The sequence below is a fragment of the Oratosquilla oratoria genome, chromosome 7 (assembly GCF_046742065.1).
Source record: "Oratosquilla oratoria isolate Oo_2021 chromosome 7, ASM4674206v1, whole genome shotgun sequence".
NCBI lineage: Eukaryota > Metazoa > Arthropoda > Malacostraca > Stomatopoda > Squillidae > Oratosquilla > Oratosquilla oratoria.
The window spans coordinates 30,838,937-30,854,886 of NC_134783.1; the positions used below are offsets into that span (position 1 = coordinate 30,838,937).

The 15,950-nt window shown below is 40.4% G+C and overlaps 1 protein-coding gene across 1 annotated transcript in view; it reads right to left on the bottom strand.

Annotated features, from left to right (window-relative positions):
• The window catches only part of Ssb-c31a (single stranded-binding protein c31A), a 16,243-nt gene extending 9,122 nt beyond the window's left edge, over positions 1-7,121 (bottom strand). Inside the window, exon 1 of the mRNA XM_076187880.1 lies at positions 7,030-7,121. The gene's annotated coding sequence lies outside the window, so the exon portion shown is untranslated. The remainder of the gene's footprint in view (positions 1-7,029) is intronic.
• Between the last annotated feature and the right edge of the window lie 8,829 nt (positions 7,122-15,950).

Genomic DNA, 15,950 nt, shown 5'->3' on the forward strand with positions numbered 1-15,950 from the left:
ATCTCGTAATGCAATCTGGGGGGCCACTGACCTTTTGAGGTATTGAGGTTAGAATAATGTTTTATTAAGGAAGATTCTACAATTTTCCTACGAAAGCTACAATGTGATTTAAAAATGATTGCTGCATTATCCCAATCCACTCTGTGGTCTTTTGCATTACGAGGTTAAAAATCAATAAAATAATGTCAAGAGCAGTTAGACAAAATACCACCAACTGTCCTTCCTTGACCCAACCCTTTCAAGCGCATGTAACCTGAGTCCCCCCACTTTCCCCATCCCCTTTTCTGTACCCCTCACTACCTCATCTATACCTGTACTCTAACTTCTTGTAACCATTCTGCTGAAGAGGACTACAGACAGTAGTCGAAATATACAGTTTTCCTGTACTTCCGATATCATTTCTCCGATAGTGGGTTTAAAGTGAATGAAGACATACAAGTATAAAAAATAGAGTAAAATGACAAACATTAGTATCTCACATCAAGTGTCAACATATCAGAACATGTCCCTGTTCTCAAAAACCTCTCAGACAGCACCAAATCCAGCTCATACACCACTTATCAGGACCTTGCAACAACCCCAATGAACTTGAACTGAATCCTGTGCTAACAACCAAGAAACCTAAAACAAGTCCAGAATAAAAATAAGCATGACCAACAGAAACAATTATCACATCATGACATCTACAACCTCTCCCTTGTTGCACATGATCTGCATAACTTCATCCTTGAGATGGTCAGTTACCCAGAACTCGCCTGTTTCATAGGGTTGAGAGAAATCCTAAATGAATTAAAGAGTTTGTTTCAAACTAGATCCGAGAGTGACACATTAATACTCTCAATACATGACACCACTTTCAAAATTGGTGACTTTCATGTCACACCTGTCATCTTTAAGTACATTATGTTCAAAGACTCCTTGTATCCCACTAGATTCATGCTTCATCAATAAAAATACCAGTCACTCCATGAAAACTTCCTCAGACGCAAAATACCTCAATTGATAACACCCAAAGTACCCATCATCGCTGACAGAGAATGAGAAATCATTAATGCAATCTCCAATGAACTACCCAATTCTGATCTTCTCTGCTGGAACAGCTTGAAGCAAGATTTCTGACACTGGCTGAGAAAACACAGAGCTACATCTGACAAGACCCAACCCAAACTTATCATGACATCAAACACTGTCAAGCACCAGGCCCTACTCAACAACTTAGACCAATTCCCATTGTCACAGACAGAATGGAAGCCAGTCTACAAGAAGATCCAATGAGTTATGCTGTGTATTTCAAGGAATAGATGACTAAAGCAGCTTGATCCAGTGTAATGGGTGTGAAAACTAGTATCATAACAATTGTGTTTTAGGCCAAAGTTCCATGTGGACAATGGTTTTGTCAAAAATGTTTACTTTTATAATAATGTTTAATCTAAAATGCCATTGATTTTAACATTGGATGATTGTGTTTTGAATGTGATTTGTTTTATTCACTTGTATTATAATTATAATAATGTTTCTTCAATGTGTTCATTTTGGTTTATGTATTTTATTTGTTATTTACATTATCAGTTTTTATTTATTATTTTATTATTAATATGATTTTTTTCGCATCCGACCTAGATATGGATCAAAAGGTCTCCTGTCGGCATGCTCCGCCTTTGTAATCTTTTGTGAGCGAGTGATCGGATGTGTCCATGAAGCTCTGCGTTAATTAACCATTATTGTGGAAATTTGTAAGTTTTACCAACTATTACTACACACACCCCCAAAAAAAAAAAAAAAGTAAAGTAACAGTAAAGAGAACGGGCAGTGTAGTGCACCACATAGGAAACAAGTAAAACAAAAGTAAATTTCAACACAGTAATCGTGATCAACATAGATATCAAGATGGCCGCCACCAACGCAGAATCACAACAAACATGCAGCTGTACCACATGTGGAGTCAACAAAGACATGAGGCACACCATGTCTTGCAACTCATGCTCTAATTGGACGCATTATTTCTGCACAGGGCTCCCACTCTATCAAATAATGCTTTTTATGAAAACAACCAGAATATACACATGCCTCAAATGTTTCAATCACAAATACAAAGGCAACGAGAATGCGATAAAAGAAACAAAGGAAGCTGAGGAAGCTCTTACTTGGCAAGAAAACAATCTCCCCCCCACACACTTAAACCAGAAATCAGTGACACACCAAAACAAACAACACAAAGGAGATTATTAGTGAAGACCCAAGTAATACAAGTACACACATCATACCTGATAACAGTACTACACCAAAGAATCTCAACCAAAGGGAAAGATGATCGAAATCCTAGGCAGTACACCTACACCTAACCCGGAATCTCAAACAAAGGAAACTATAAGGGATAATCTAGGCAGTACACCGGAAAACCAGAATTCCAGCCAGACTGATATAGTTAAGTTAATCCCAACACCATTAAAGGAAGCCCCTAAACCACCCACGGCTAACCCCAACCCGAAGGAGAAGAGGGACACACCTGGCACCTCGACTGTATCTGCCCAGTCTAACACAGGGCCAGGGAATCCCCAAACAATGATGAAGCCAAAAGCATGCAAATACTACTTAAGGAATGAATGTAAATATGGTATAGTGGGCAATGGATGCAAAGAGTCACCTTCCAAAAATCTGCCAAAAGTTTATGAGGCATGGGCTAGACAAGAGGTCCGGATGCACTTTGGGACAGAAATGTGTTAACTTCCACCCCTTTATATGCACACTCTCTCCACAAGGGAGCATGCCACCAGAGGAACTGCAGATTCCCTCACATAAAGGGAACACAGACCCAGAGATCACAAGGAACGGATAGTGACCACTCCTGACCACAAACAGCTCTAGGTACATACAAACCTACCACACCACAACCACCAACTGTCCCAAGTATGCCTAGCACTGGTACCGACAAAGGCTGGCATATAAACCAGGTCCAGGATGCAGGAATAGATGGACAGACCAGTATCACCCTAGCCCCAACAACATCCACAGCAGATCAGAGCGCTTTTTTAGAGCAACTCATGGAATGAATGATAGCACTAGAAAAGCAGTCACAATTAATAATGACAAGGCTACTAACCCAAGCGGACGAACACGAACGGAAGCCGATGGGGAGGTGGAGCTGCCACTAAACTGTTTCTTTGTGGGTAACATAAGAGGGCTTTACCCACAAAGCAACCAGTGTAAAGTACCAATGCTTGAAGAGTTAGCAGCAGAAGATAGCACTATCTTCATTGCACTCACTGAGACTCGCCTTAACGATGCTATCCTAGATGCAGAAATTAATATCCAGAATTTCACACTATTCAGAGCCGATAGGGTAGATAGAAGTCATGGAGGGGTAGCATTATACTTAAGGGAGGACTTAGCAGCAAAGACAGAAGTTCTTACTGCTTTCTCAAACAACACAACAGTTACTAGCTGTACATGTAAAGAAGCTTGACCTATTCATTGCAACCCTGTATTGACCCCCAAACACCACAGAGATGTTCAAAGAAGTTTCAGGGAAATTATAATCACTTCATCACCTGCCATCCCCCTACACTGAAGTCATACTTGCAGGTGACTTAAAGTTACCAATAATAGCCTGGCCCTCTAGAAATATACGAGGAGGAACAACAAATGAACAGAGGCAAGCAATGGAGTTGATCAGCCTAGCTGATCTAGCCTATCTCAAGCAATTCATTGAGGATCCAACAAGAGGCAACAACATACTTGATCTATTATTCAGTAACAACTACGACCTAGTACATTCATATGAAGTTACCAAGAGAACAATGTCTAACCACGGTCTTATCAAAGTTATGACAACACATTTTACTAAACAACAAATAGCTCAACAAAAGGCACATTTCTCTTGTTCCTCTCTCCATGACCTGAACTTCTTTAACAAAGATATTGATTGGGACGAGATTAGAAAAGAAATAGGCCAGTCCGACTGGGTAACTCTTTTCCAAGACAAAGACACTGAAGGAGCCCTAGACATCTTACAGAGAAGATGCTTTGAAATCTGTAAAACAATGGTGCCTCCCAAACCAACAAATACCAAGAAACAAAGAAAAATTATCCCAAGATAGAGGAAAAACTTGATGAAGAGGAGAACAAAGCTAAGAGTCAAACTACAAAAGACCATCCATCTACCAACCACCACCAACATCCAAAAAGAACTAGAGGAAATCGAGAGAAAACTCGTCCAGTCCCACAAAAACCAGAGGGCTCAAGAAGAACTACGAGCTATCTCTAATATTCAAATAAATAGCAAGTTCTTTTACTCATATGCTAACGAGAAACTAAGAATACACCAACCATGCCCCACTTATAAATCCAGCTGGGGAACTCGAGAGCGACCCAACTAAAATGGCAGAGTTGCTCAAACTGCAATACGATAGTGTGTTTAGCAAACCGAAAGACCATATGAAGGTAATTGATCCACACACCTTCTTCAACGAACCCCAGGTGACGCCACACCAATTATCTTCAGTAGAGACCTCTACAGAGGAAATAATAGTGGCCATCAACAAGATCGCACCAAATGCAGCAGCAGGACCTGATGGCTTCCATGCCCAATTGCTAAAGAACTGCAAACATTAGCTAGCTCTATCCCTGAAACTGCTATGGAATATGTCTCTACAAGCAGGACATGTGCCACAAGCCCTCAAATATGGCACAATCACCCCAATACACAAAGGGGGTAGCAAGGGCATTGCCAAAAACTACAGACCAGTGGTACTAACATCCCATTTAATAAAAATAATGGAAAGAGTAGTGCAGAAAGCAATCGTTAAATATCTGGAAACCATAGAGACATTTAACAATGGCCAACATGGATTCAGACAAGGACGCTCATGCCTCTTGCAACTACTCGCCCACTATGACAGAATACTGGACGACACCAAAGATGGGGACGTCGATGTCATATACCTTGACTTTGCAAAAGCGTTCGATAAGGTGGACCATGGGATCCTTTTACACAAAATACGAGCGCTTGGAATATGCGGAGTCCTAGGTAAATGGCTACACAGCTTCTTATCTGATAGGAAACAGCGAGTCAACGTACAGGGAAATCATTCACAGGCAAGCAGTGTTATTAGCGGTGTTCCCCAAGGTACTGTACTGGGCCCCTTACTGTTCCTCATCATGATAGGGGACACAGAGACCTTAAACACTCTACAGCTACATCCTTCGCCGATGACACGCGAATCGAATTGATGATGACCTGCAGCAAGACCTTAATGAAATCCTGAGGTGGGCAGAGGAGAACAACATGGCACTGAACGGAGACAAGTTTGAACTTTTACGCTATGGCAACCATTTGGACCTCAAGAACTCAACAAATTACTATTGTGGCCAACAAGTATCATTGCAAAGGATGTAATGAAAGATCTGGGAGTGAGTACAAGCAGTGATGCCTCCTTCTATCATCACATAAACCAAACAACATTAAAAGCAAGGCATCTATCAGGGTGGATCCTACGTACCTTCCAGACAAGAAGTCCAAGACGTATGCTGACCCTGTGGAAATCATTAGTTTTACCACACCTAGAATACTGCTGCCAACTCTGGTCTCCCCAGAAAATATCAGAAATCACAGAGATTATAGGGGGCCCAAAGGACCTTCACCAGCAAAATACATGGGCTCCAGGATCTGAACTACTGGAAGAGGCTGAAGGAGTTGCAGCCGTTCTCTCTTCAACGGCGCAGGGAATGCTACATCATCTACATCTGGAAGGTGTTAGAAAAGAGGGTGCCCAACACTGGTATTCAAGTAACAGTCCACCAAAGCAAAGAAGAGGGAGGTTGTGTTATGCGAGGACCACTCCCGGATCAACACTGAGCATAAAGTCCAGAATACACAACAGCTTCTCGTTCAGTGGGCCAAGATTGTTCAACTTCATCCCGCCTCAACTGAGAAACATAACAGGGGTGTCTCCAGACACCTTCAATAAACATCTAGATGAATGGTAACATGGTTGGCCAAAATACCAGACCAGCCGCCAACACCAGGATACACCAGCCCCAACGCCAATCGACTAATCGATTGGACCACTGATGTGAGGGAACTACCTGGTCACAGTGGGACCCCAGTCTAGCTGCGTTGATCACCGACAGAAGTCATCTAAGTATCACTAATGAAGTCAATTATTATCCCTATATTTTGATATTGCTAATTTTCATGATTATTACTACTACTACTGGACAGAATAGGTAAGGTGGAGGAGAGGGGGGAGGGGGTTAGTGTAGAGAAAGAATGTCATGAAATGGAAGTTAGAGTTATGATCATGGATGATCATGATGGGTGTGGGGGGCAGACCCACTTGCTGTTGTCATTATTATTTTAGTGATTGCTAGTGTGTTTGCCTTGTCGCGAAGCTTCTGCCTAGACATTTTTATTTACGGAATTAGAGGTTCGGCGCTGAAGTAAATATGCTATGTATCAAAAAAAAATTCGCGGGTTGCGCGAGGCACCGCCTGGATTTTACGAAGCTGGTTCAGAAATTAAATGGCTCCGACTTTGTTTACATTCGCGTCGCCCCTTTTAAACATCTATTCGCCAAGAGTTCCTAAACTCTACAATATAACACACCTGTCCCTCACTCTTCAATTTCATGGTCAGTAGAAGCATAGATTTGTCTTTTGACGAGATTTCGAAATGACTCCGACTTTTAGTATTACCTACCTTGGATCATGTATGAAAGCAGAAAATAATTTGAAAAATTGAAGACAAGTAACTTATTTTATACATCTGTACATGTAACTAAATTACTCCATGTAACTCTAATCACAAATCAAATTCCCTAACTCCAATAGCATCCTCATCCAACTTGGATACAGATTCCCGCGACACGATTTACGACGCAAGTCATATTTGCTTGAATTACTATTATTCTTAAACTTTGCAATTCATTTCACATATGACACGCCAAAGCAAGAGATTCTTTCCCTGCTAAACACATATGCACAACAGCCTAATAATAACAAAAGCGTAACCTTCATCAATTACGAACTTACCTTTCCTGTTCTTCACCAACGTCTAATGGCGGCGAGCGGTAGCGGATCTGAAATTTCACGTCGTTTGTTTACAGGCTAGTCATCCTACATCGGTTTGGATTCCCGCCACCTTCTCCGAATCCTGTTCCAAGGATCTACATATAACATTTGAAACAAGATATCTCCTTATCAAAGATGGTGGAAACGAAAAGATAACGTGTAATAGGCGCATTTATGATAGGTAGTAGGCATGAGTGTTATTAATATTGATTATCATCTACCGATGATAAATAATGAATGATAGTTTTGGATAGGAAACGGATGAACACCTGTTCCTATTTACCGGCAAATCGTATTTGTTATAATTTTCAATCATTCTTCATGTTTGCAATGTAAAAATATATTTTTCTTCCGTGTTTTTATTGGTTGTTCTATTTCTGGGATCATCTAAGCACATATAATTCGCCAGTACCATATAGGGAAGGTTGGCAAAAAAAATTATAAGTCTTTTGTACGAAGTCCTTTCCCAAAATCCGTTTCCTGACTTAGAAACCACTGTATTAATCTAATTTAACCTGACCTTATTTTACATACTGTAAAAACCATCACTGTTCGTGAAATAGCTAGATAATCACAATAGCAAATGGCATGTGACGACGATATCGTAATCTGGATTGAAGTATCAAATAATAAATGGATTCCAAGAATCCCAAATCGAGAAAAGAACCCGTTTAGAATCAAATATGGTATGCATGGACAAACGAATAAATCAATAATTTCACCTAAGCGAGAATAACTATTGTATTTGTCTTCTTTAGAGTGAATAATTATGGTTGAACCTATGATACACAGGTTAGTTAGAGGGCAAGATAGATAAGCTGGAGAGGGAAGGAGGGGGGATTTGGGGGTGATGGCGATGTGTTGAAATAATATTGACGTCACCCTTAAATAATTCTAAAAACCACATTTAGGGTATGCTAATCAGATATAATGCCCATATGTAAATATCGTACCTGTACCCTAGATTGGTGGAGGTGGCGCGCGCTGGCGATTCCGGTGGGCATGTATCCAAATGGATACACAGAATAAAAAATTAAAATAAAATATATGCGTGTGTTTTTTGTCCATTTAAAGTTACTATAATATAAATATAGGGTTCGTAGAGTCCTGCTAATACAAAATTAACGTAATTCCAAAATAAAAATGACAACTATGAACAATTGAATTTTTTTTTGACAGAAAATCAAAGGATTGAGATTACGTGTTCCTGAGCCTAATATAAGAGGAACTTGGTAAAAAAAAAAAAACATTATAACAATGACCTACATATGTCAATTCATCTCACACAAAACCTTTAAAACCTCAATTGTACAAAAAAAAACTTCGTCCTGACTAAATGAAAATGGGTGATTTTGGAAATGAATTTTTATGTGTAATGTGTAAAAATAATGCATGTAATTATTTTTCTTTTATGAAATTGTGTTTCTATGTGAAAAATATATTCTTTGTATGAAATTGCACTTACATAGAGACGGAAGTGGAGTGTGAGAGGGGGAGGGGGGATTGGTGCGTAGGCCTATGCACTGAGGGAGAGGAGGTAACCGGATGTGGAATTTAGAGGGGGAGGGGAAGACAGGATGTAATGACAGCACTCAAATCCCTATGAGGACATTCTAAGCATTCAATAAATGTCTCTGGCGACGCAAAAACTATAAATAGGTGATGTTGCGAGCACTGTGCCACCTTGGCACTCTCTCCTAGAACCCTCATTTACAGTCACGATGGTTATATTACTTTCATTTATTGTCACCGCCGTATTATCACAACCACGTTGAAACTCATGAGAGTTTACATGCTGTGCTAACTCATCTTCAGTGTAGTATATAGTACGTTTCATTTTTGGTTTCGACAACCTAAAATGAAATTGAAAAAACTACATAATGACAATTCCTTCTCTATTATAGAGTTGTGTATACAATTATAGTGTTTTTTCTACCTATACAATACAAAATTTTTGTTTCTAAGCTACCATGTGAAGATATATAATGATTTGACTTTTCCCATCCGATGTCAACAAGCGTAACGTAAACGGTGGGAACTGTGCCAATTGGATACACACTACCTTATAGGGGCTATATTATATATGCAGATGGGGTAAAAACACCCTAAAAGAAAATATATAATCAGTACTGATAACTCAAACAATAAAAGTTACCACATAAGCATTATTATGGACACAAAAGCCCGCGAAAATTTAAGCGCGAAAAGTGTGTATCCAATTGGCACACCTCCACCAATCTAGGGTTCGTTTGATTAGAATTTTCTATATAGAATTTATTATTCCTTTGATCTACCATACTACCATAATCCTGAATGAAAAAGTCCTCTAATGATACTTTCTATAGGATTCTATACTCTACGTATTGTTTACAATATCATTCCCAAATGTCCTTAGCATATAACTTATCATTTGCATGGAGGTATTATGGCTGCTTTAGGAGGTATGTTGGGTGGAGGTATTTTGGGTGTGGGATTTTGGCTGGAGGTATTTTGGGCGGAGGTATTATGTCATGGATCCTAATAAATCATACAGGAACACGGGTAGATAAAGAAGTAACATCATAACTAATGAGAATAAAATCATGGTCAATATTATGGTTAAGGGGAGGCTCAACAGTGAATTAAAAATATTTATAAAAAAAAAACCTCAATATTTTTTGTTCAAACTTTCAGGTTTTGTTTAAAATCTAGACGCTGATGTTTTGCCAAAATAAGAACTTTTTGTGTTATGACGTCATAACGTTATGACGTCACACCGATGTAAGACTTCATAAGTAAATGAAAATCGTAATATTTGTCCCAGAGACCCCAGCTTTTGCATAGTAATATTTAAATAACATATAAACACCGTGTTGTTTGATTTTGGTTAAAATTGTCCATACGTCGCAAGAAATTGTTATCGCAATATGTGTATTTTTTTTTTTTTTTTTATGACGTCCGTATTTTTCGTCAATTAAACGCTCCCGAGGCTTAACTTTGCACTTTATGGAAAAAAGCAAAACTACACGATGTACACACACACAAATTGTACAGCTATGAGAATTTTCAAGAAGATGTAAATGTTACTCTATTTTGGGTGAATTTTAAAAGCGCATTTTTCTCATTTTGAGAAAAAGGGATTTAAAAGTTTCAGTGTCATGTATCTTGGGTAATTTTCGTACGATTTGTATTATTTTCACACATATGATTGTATAACACATAGTAAATACAATTAGCAAAAATCGACTTTTTACTACGAGAAAGTGTCGTAAAAGTAGGGTCACGATGGATCATTTCCCCAGATGTTGATGGCAGTGAGGTCTCCTCCAGTTCATGTTGCCTCCCAATGTCCATTTTTTTCTAATTTCGTTTTTCTACGTACCTCAATCATTTTCTTGATTTTCTGATTTGCAGTAAGTTTCTTGCTGTTTGATCTATTCATTGTGATGGCCCACCATCCTCCATGTATTTAAAATGTCTGTATATGTATAATACTCTGTACTTGTTGGATAATTATGTATGTACTGTAAATTGCTTGTATACGTGTGGTCGTTTCTGTTGGAGGGGGTTTTGGTGGAAAACGCGGATGGGTTTCTTCCGGTTTATTGGGGTGAGCCTGATCTGATACAATCTTGGCCTGGCAGCTCCGAAGTCAACTTTAGAGGTGCCAGATTTTCCTAGCTAAACTTAATCTAATTAAAAAATGGGCGTGGCCACAAGAAGGCAGCCAATTATATGAAAAAATGGGCGTGCCCCCCGAGAAGGGCAGCCAATAGAATGTCTTGAGGTGCAAGAGGGAGCCAGAGCCGTAGGTGTGAACTCTGACCCTGGATTGAGCGCAAAGTCTTGTTGTTTGGGTGATTTGACAGATGAATGTAGGGGAGGTCACTTCATGACCTCTGATAGCGCAGCTGAGGTCCACGCGGTGAATGGGTCGTTCTTCGATGGGCCTCTCGTAATGAAAGGCCTCTCTTCTTGGAAGAGGAGGTAAGTCCACGCGATGAATGGGCCGTTCTTCGATGGGGCCTCGCGTGAAAGAAATCATCTGCCGCATCTGCCGCTAACATTTCTACTCCTTACTCGTCCGACAGACTTAAACTAGTTCTGTCCGGGTCATCCTTCTCCTTCCTCCCGTCCTCGCCAACACTATATATATTACATTCCGCCGGCTTCTAAGCGGACAATTTTCGTTGGCTATCGAGGCGTAACTTCCCTCCCCATCGCATTCGCTCTAAATCCGTTGTGTACCCACGTAACTGTAATCTCATGACTTGGTTTCGGTTTAGGTTGAGGAATTAATTGTTTATTGATTAATTTTGTTGTTGTAAAGTTATTATATTTGTTTTGTTGACTTTTTGTTATAAATTAAATTAGCTATTTATGTTAACTTCCGTTTCGATTTGCCTTAACCACATCAAGGCCACAAAGTACGAACCCCTACTAGACGTATTTCCTTATATCCTTGCGGAAGGCATAACATCATTATGACACAATTTCTTCGTAAAAACTTTGCGCGAGAGAATATGAAGGAATATGGCGTGAGAGAAAAAGTAATGCACTTCACACGTTCACACAAGTAGGGTAATTGATTATTGTATGCTTCATAAATAAGCCAATAACCAATTCATCATACAATTGTACGTCTGGTAGCCTTGTAGTCCAGTATACAGCACTCGACTTGAAGGAGACACAGCACGTAAAAGCAAGAAAAAATGAAAAATGAAAAAATGAAAATGAAAAAATGAAAGCGCCATCTTTAAATGGATACGCCATTATGCCCTTTAAATCGTTGTACATGTCTGCTGTGGTAAAAAAAAATTCTACCCAATAGGTTCGTATTACTTTAAGGTGCATAAATCACGTAAAAAATAAAATCACATTTTTTTTTTTTACAAATATTTTGCCTATTTCACTGTTGAGTACCCTTTGTTAACTAAAACTACATTGTTGTGTATGTGGTTATGCGGCGCACACTTCAACCTTCTCTTCCTGTTCTTCCGGCACTATCAGCCAACTTTTCTTTACTCTGGTTAGTACTTCGCTTTGTTCACTTGCGACGGCACTTGGGATACGTTCACCTTCAAGCTGAACTCGTCTATGAATTCCCTCAAGATCCCAGGGCACAGTTTCTTAATAACATCTACTGCCCCTTTGGTGTGTATTCTCTTCTCAGCCGTCAGCATTGAGTTCATCCATTCCGCCACCGTGGCTGAATCTGTCCTGATTTCGGTCTCGCGTAGCCCCCATTTCAGCGCCAAATTGACTCCTTTTACAACCGCATCCAACTCCAATACGTTAATGTGATAGTATTCCCCTTTTCGCGCTACCACACCTCAACTTCGACTACCACACCTTCTACCTCCAGGACTATGCCGGTTGCTATGCTGTTAGCATCACACCATATAACACCTTTGTTCCGTTGTGGTGCACTCCACTGCCCTCTCTCTGGATCGTACGACGTCACGTATCATCGTAAGCGTGCCCTCATCAACCTTGTCTCCCCAACCCTTCAACCCTGACCGCATTTTAATATAACTGCACGCCACACGGAGCCAACCTGCGATCGGGTAGTGGCCAACCAATTTTCCATACAGCGAGAGGAGCTCCCGTCTGCTCATTTCGTCTGTTACATCCGGGATCTCTTTATCTCTCCTGAACATCAGGTTTCCGCTCCCGTCCCTCTCTAGTCGCAGTCGCAATGCCGTTCCTCCTTCTATCGGTTCCGGGTCTTTTGAGACCAATCCAAACCGAACTAAGTGTTTCACTACGTCCGACGCCGGTACAACAGTATCATCCACTAATATGTCATCGAGGTAGGAATCCGTGCCCTTCTTCACCAATTCAGTCTTCTTCAGCACTATCTTCGGGATCCTCGTCATTATTCTCGGAGCTGAACACAGCTTGAATCCCAGTCTGGTCGAGCAATATGTTTTACCTTTATATCTTATTAGTTGGTATCAGGCGCGGATCACGGGGGGGGGGGGGGGGGGGGGGGGGGGGGGGGGGGGGGGGGGGGCTGAGGGGGCTGAAGCCCCCCCCCCCAAATTTGTTCTTCCATGAATCATTGTAAGGATATCATTTAATCGATTTTAGTACTTTCTGATGTTTTACCAGTTAAATAAACTGACAGCATGTGTGCGGTATTTGGGCGGAATTGTGCTGTGTTTGGCATTTGTTTAATTCCATTTATCCGTTTTGTGCTCCGCGTGTTGTAGGGTTGCCAGGGTTGTGTCTCAGTTGCGCTGAAAAGGGATAAAAAAGGAGATATACCACGTTCGTTGGCCATTTAACATACCTGTATTGTCACCTATATGATTGTTTTGTTGTTGAAGCAATCAAGTTGAAACAATCAATCAAGAAGTATCATTTGCAAACAGTAAGTATTCAGGAATACCACAGGCTTTATAGCTATCGTTAATGTAAATCAAAAACAAAATAGGACTTAGAATACTACCTTGAGGTACCCCCATACTTACACCCATTAATCTCGATTTAACACCGTTAAATAAGGCAACTTGATTACGATTAGATAAATATGACTGAAACATCTGAAGTTCAAAGTCTCTTATTCCGTACTCAGCCATTTTCATCAATAGAATACTATGATCAACTGTGTCAAAAGCCTTTTTAATGTCTAGAAAAACTGCGGCACATATTTGTTATTAGATAGTGGAGTTGCAATATATTCTTGTAAGAGAGCAACAGGCATATATGTTGAGTGGTTTTCACGGAATCCAAATTGATTATCGAAAATGATCCCATGGTACTCAAGGTAATCTACCAATTGCTCAAGTATAACGGTTTCAAGTACTTTAGACAATACCGGAAGGATCGAAATAGGACGAAAATTTGATACGTTTGATGTGGGCCCATCTTTATGGATCGGGTGTACTACAGCAATTTTTAGGACATTAGGAAAACAACTCTGTTAAAAGCACAAAGTGATTAAATGCATGAGTAAATGAATAATTTTGGGAGCAGCAAGTTTAAGGATCTTTGTATTAAAGCAATCATAGCCATTTGACTTATTTTTAAGATTATTTATAATACGCAAAATATCGTGAGTTGATGGTTTTATTAGACTAAATTGTGATGAGACTGGAGTTATATATTGAAGTGGGTTTCCTGGGTCATTTGGCAGCTTATCAGCCAATAAACTACCAATTGAACAGAAAAAGTTAAACATGTCAGCGATCTCATGGTTGTCAGTTACCTGCCTGTTATTGTGAGTAAACAAATTGGGAGTATTATTACTTCTCTTTTTATTAATTACTTCAAGAAGTATTGACCAGAGTTTCTTCAGAACCGATGAATTTTCTTCAAGTTTTTTGAGATAGTATTGCTTGCGAGCCGATTTAATTGATGAATTGAGAACATTACGATATCTGATAAAATTGTGTTTATTAAGTTCAGAGTTGCACTTTATGTATTTTTTATAAAGTTTATTTTTTAAATTGATGCATTTCAAGAAGTTATTTGTTATCCAAGGTTTGATTGGTATCTTTCTTCTTGATGTTATTTTAGTCGTTGATTTAGTAATTTCTTCATTAAATGTAGTTATCAAACAATTGGCGAAATCATTGTGGTGACAAGTATAATGAACAGTTGCAGTTAACCGTTGAGGTGTAACCATCTACTCGAGTAAGCAGGTAAACTATTACTTATTCGTTTATAATATCTCTTGCAATTGTTTAATAACCCAAAGGGAAATTGAATAGTGGAACATCTTTCTATAAAAGAAAATTATTACTTTAACTTGATATCGAGATTACCATGTATTTTCCCAAATGATATTTAATTTAATCTAGCAGTTCTCCACAATCGACAATGTTCTTCCATTTCCTTCTATAATTTTTACCAGAGACCTTACTTGAGATTATGTTTGTGGCAGAATTCTTCTATGAAAATAAGCCTGTGTCAGATATTTGTTTTTTGCCCCTGCCAGGCTGGCAGGTCCAGTGAAATGAAGCGAGCAGGGGAACCCGCCAAGATCACTGCATTTTTCAAGCGACGACCTGAATGTGTGCAGATGGATAATGCCACCACAGAGGCAAGTGTTCCGGAGGAAGCCAGGACTGCCGAGGTCCCCCACTCGTCACGTGAAGACGGCACAGTTGCAGTGCCAGCTTCTCAAGAGCCTCGACTTGACATTGCTGATTTCGTGGGGAAGAAGGGAACAGATGCAGAGAAGGTGGTCATCATCCACCAGAAAGTCCCAGTTATCGAGGCTCTTCCATTCAGCTACGAAGGCGGTCAAAAGAGGCGGTTCCAGCCTACCTGGTGCTCGACATACCGGTGGCTCAAATATTCAGTTTTGAAGAACGGAGGATACTGCGTGGCTTGTGTGCTTTTCGCCAGTGACACAGCCGGGACTGGAGGCCAGACTAGGCTCGGAGCCCTCGTTTTGGAGCCTATGTCCAAGTACAAGAAGGCCCTAGAGGTTTTGGCAAACCACAACCAGCATAGCTACCATGCCGCTGCCATGACCCGTATGGAGGCCTTTCTCGACACTGTGCGTGACCCGTCGAGGGCCATCGACGCAATCATTGCCACAACGAGGCAGGAACGAGTTGGAAAAAACAGTCTTTTACTCGTTCCGGTAATCGAGAGCGTTCTTTTTAGTGGTCGCAACATGGTCTCCCTCAGAGGACACCGTGACGATGGCCCTTTCTGATTAGTCTCGCCGTCGCTGAGTCTGTGCTAGCTCACACTGTGGAGCCGAGCCGAGCCCTGCAGTCCCCTATGGTCGATCTAGTCTCAGCGTACGCTACGATTCGTGATGTGGTGACGCATCTAAACAAGACCCGGGAAGGTGCACTGACCAGCTTCCAGGACATCTTCAAGAAGGCAGAGGGGCTCCTCCAGGAGATCGGTTCATCACACGACACCATTCCTGTACCTCG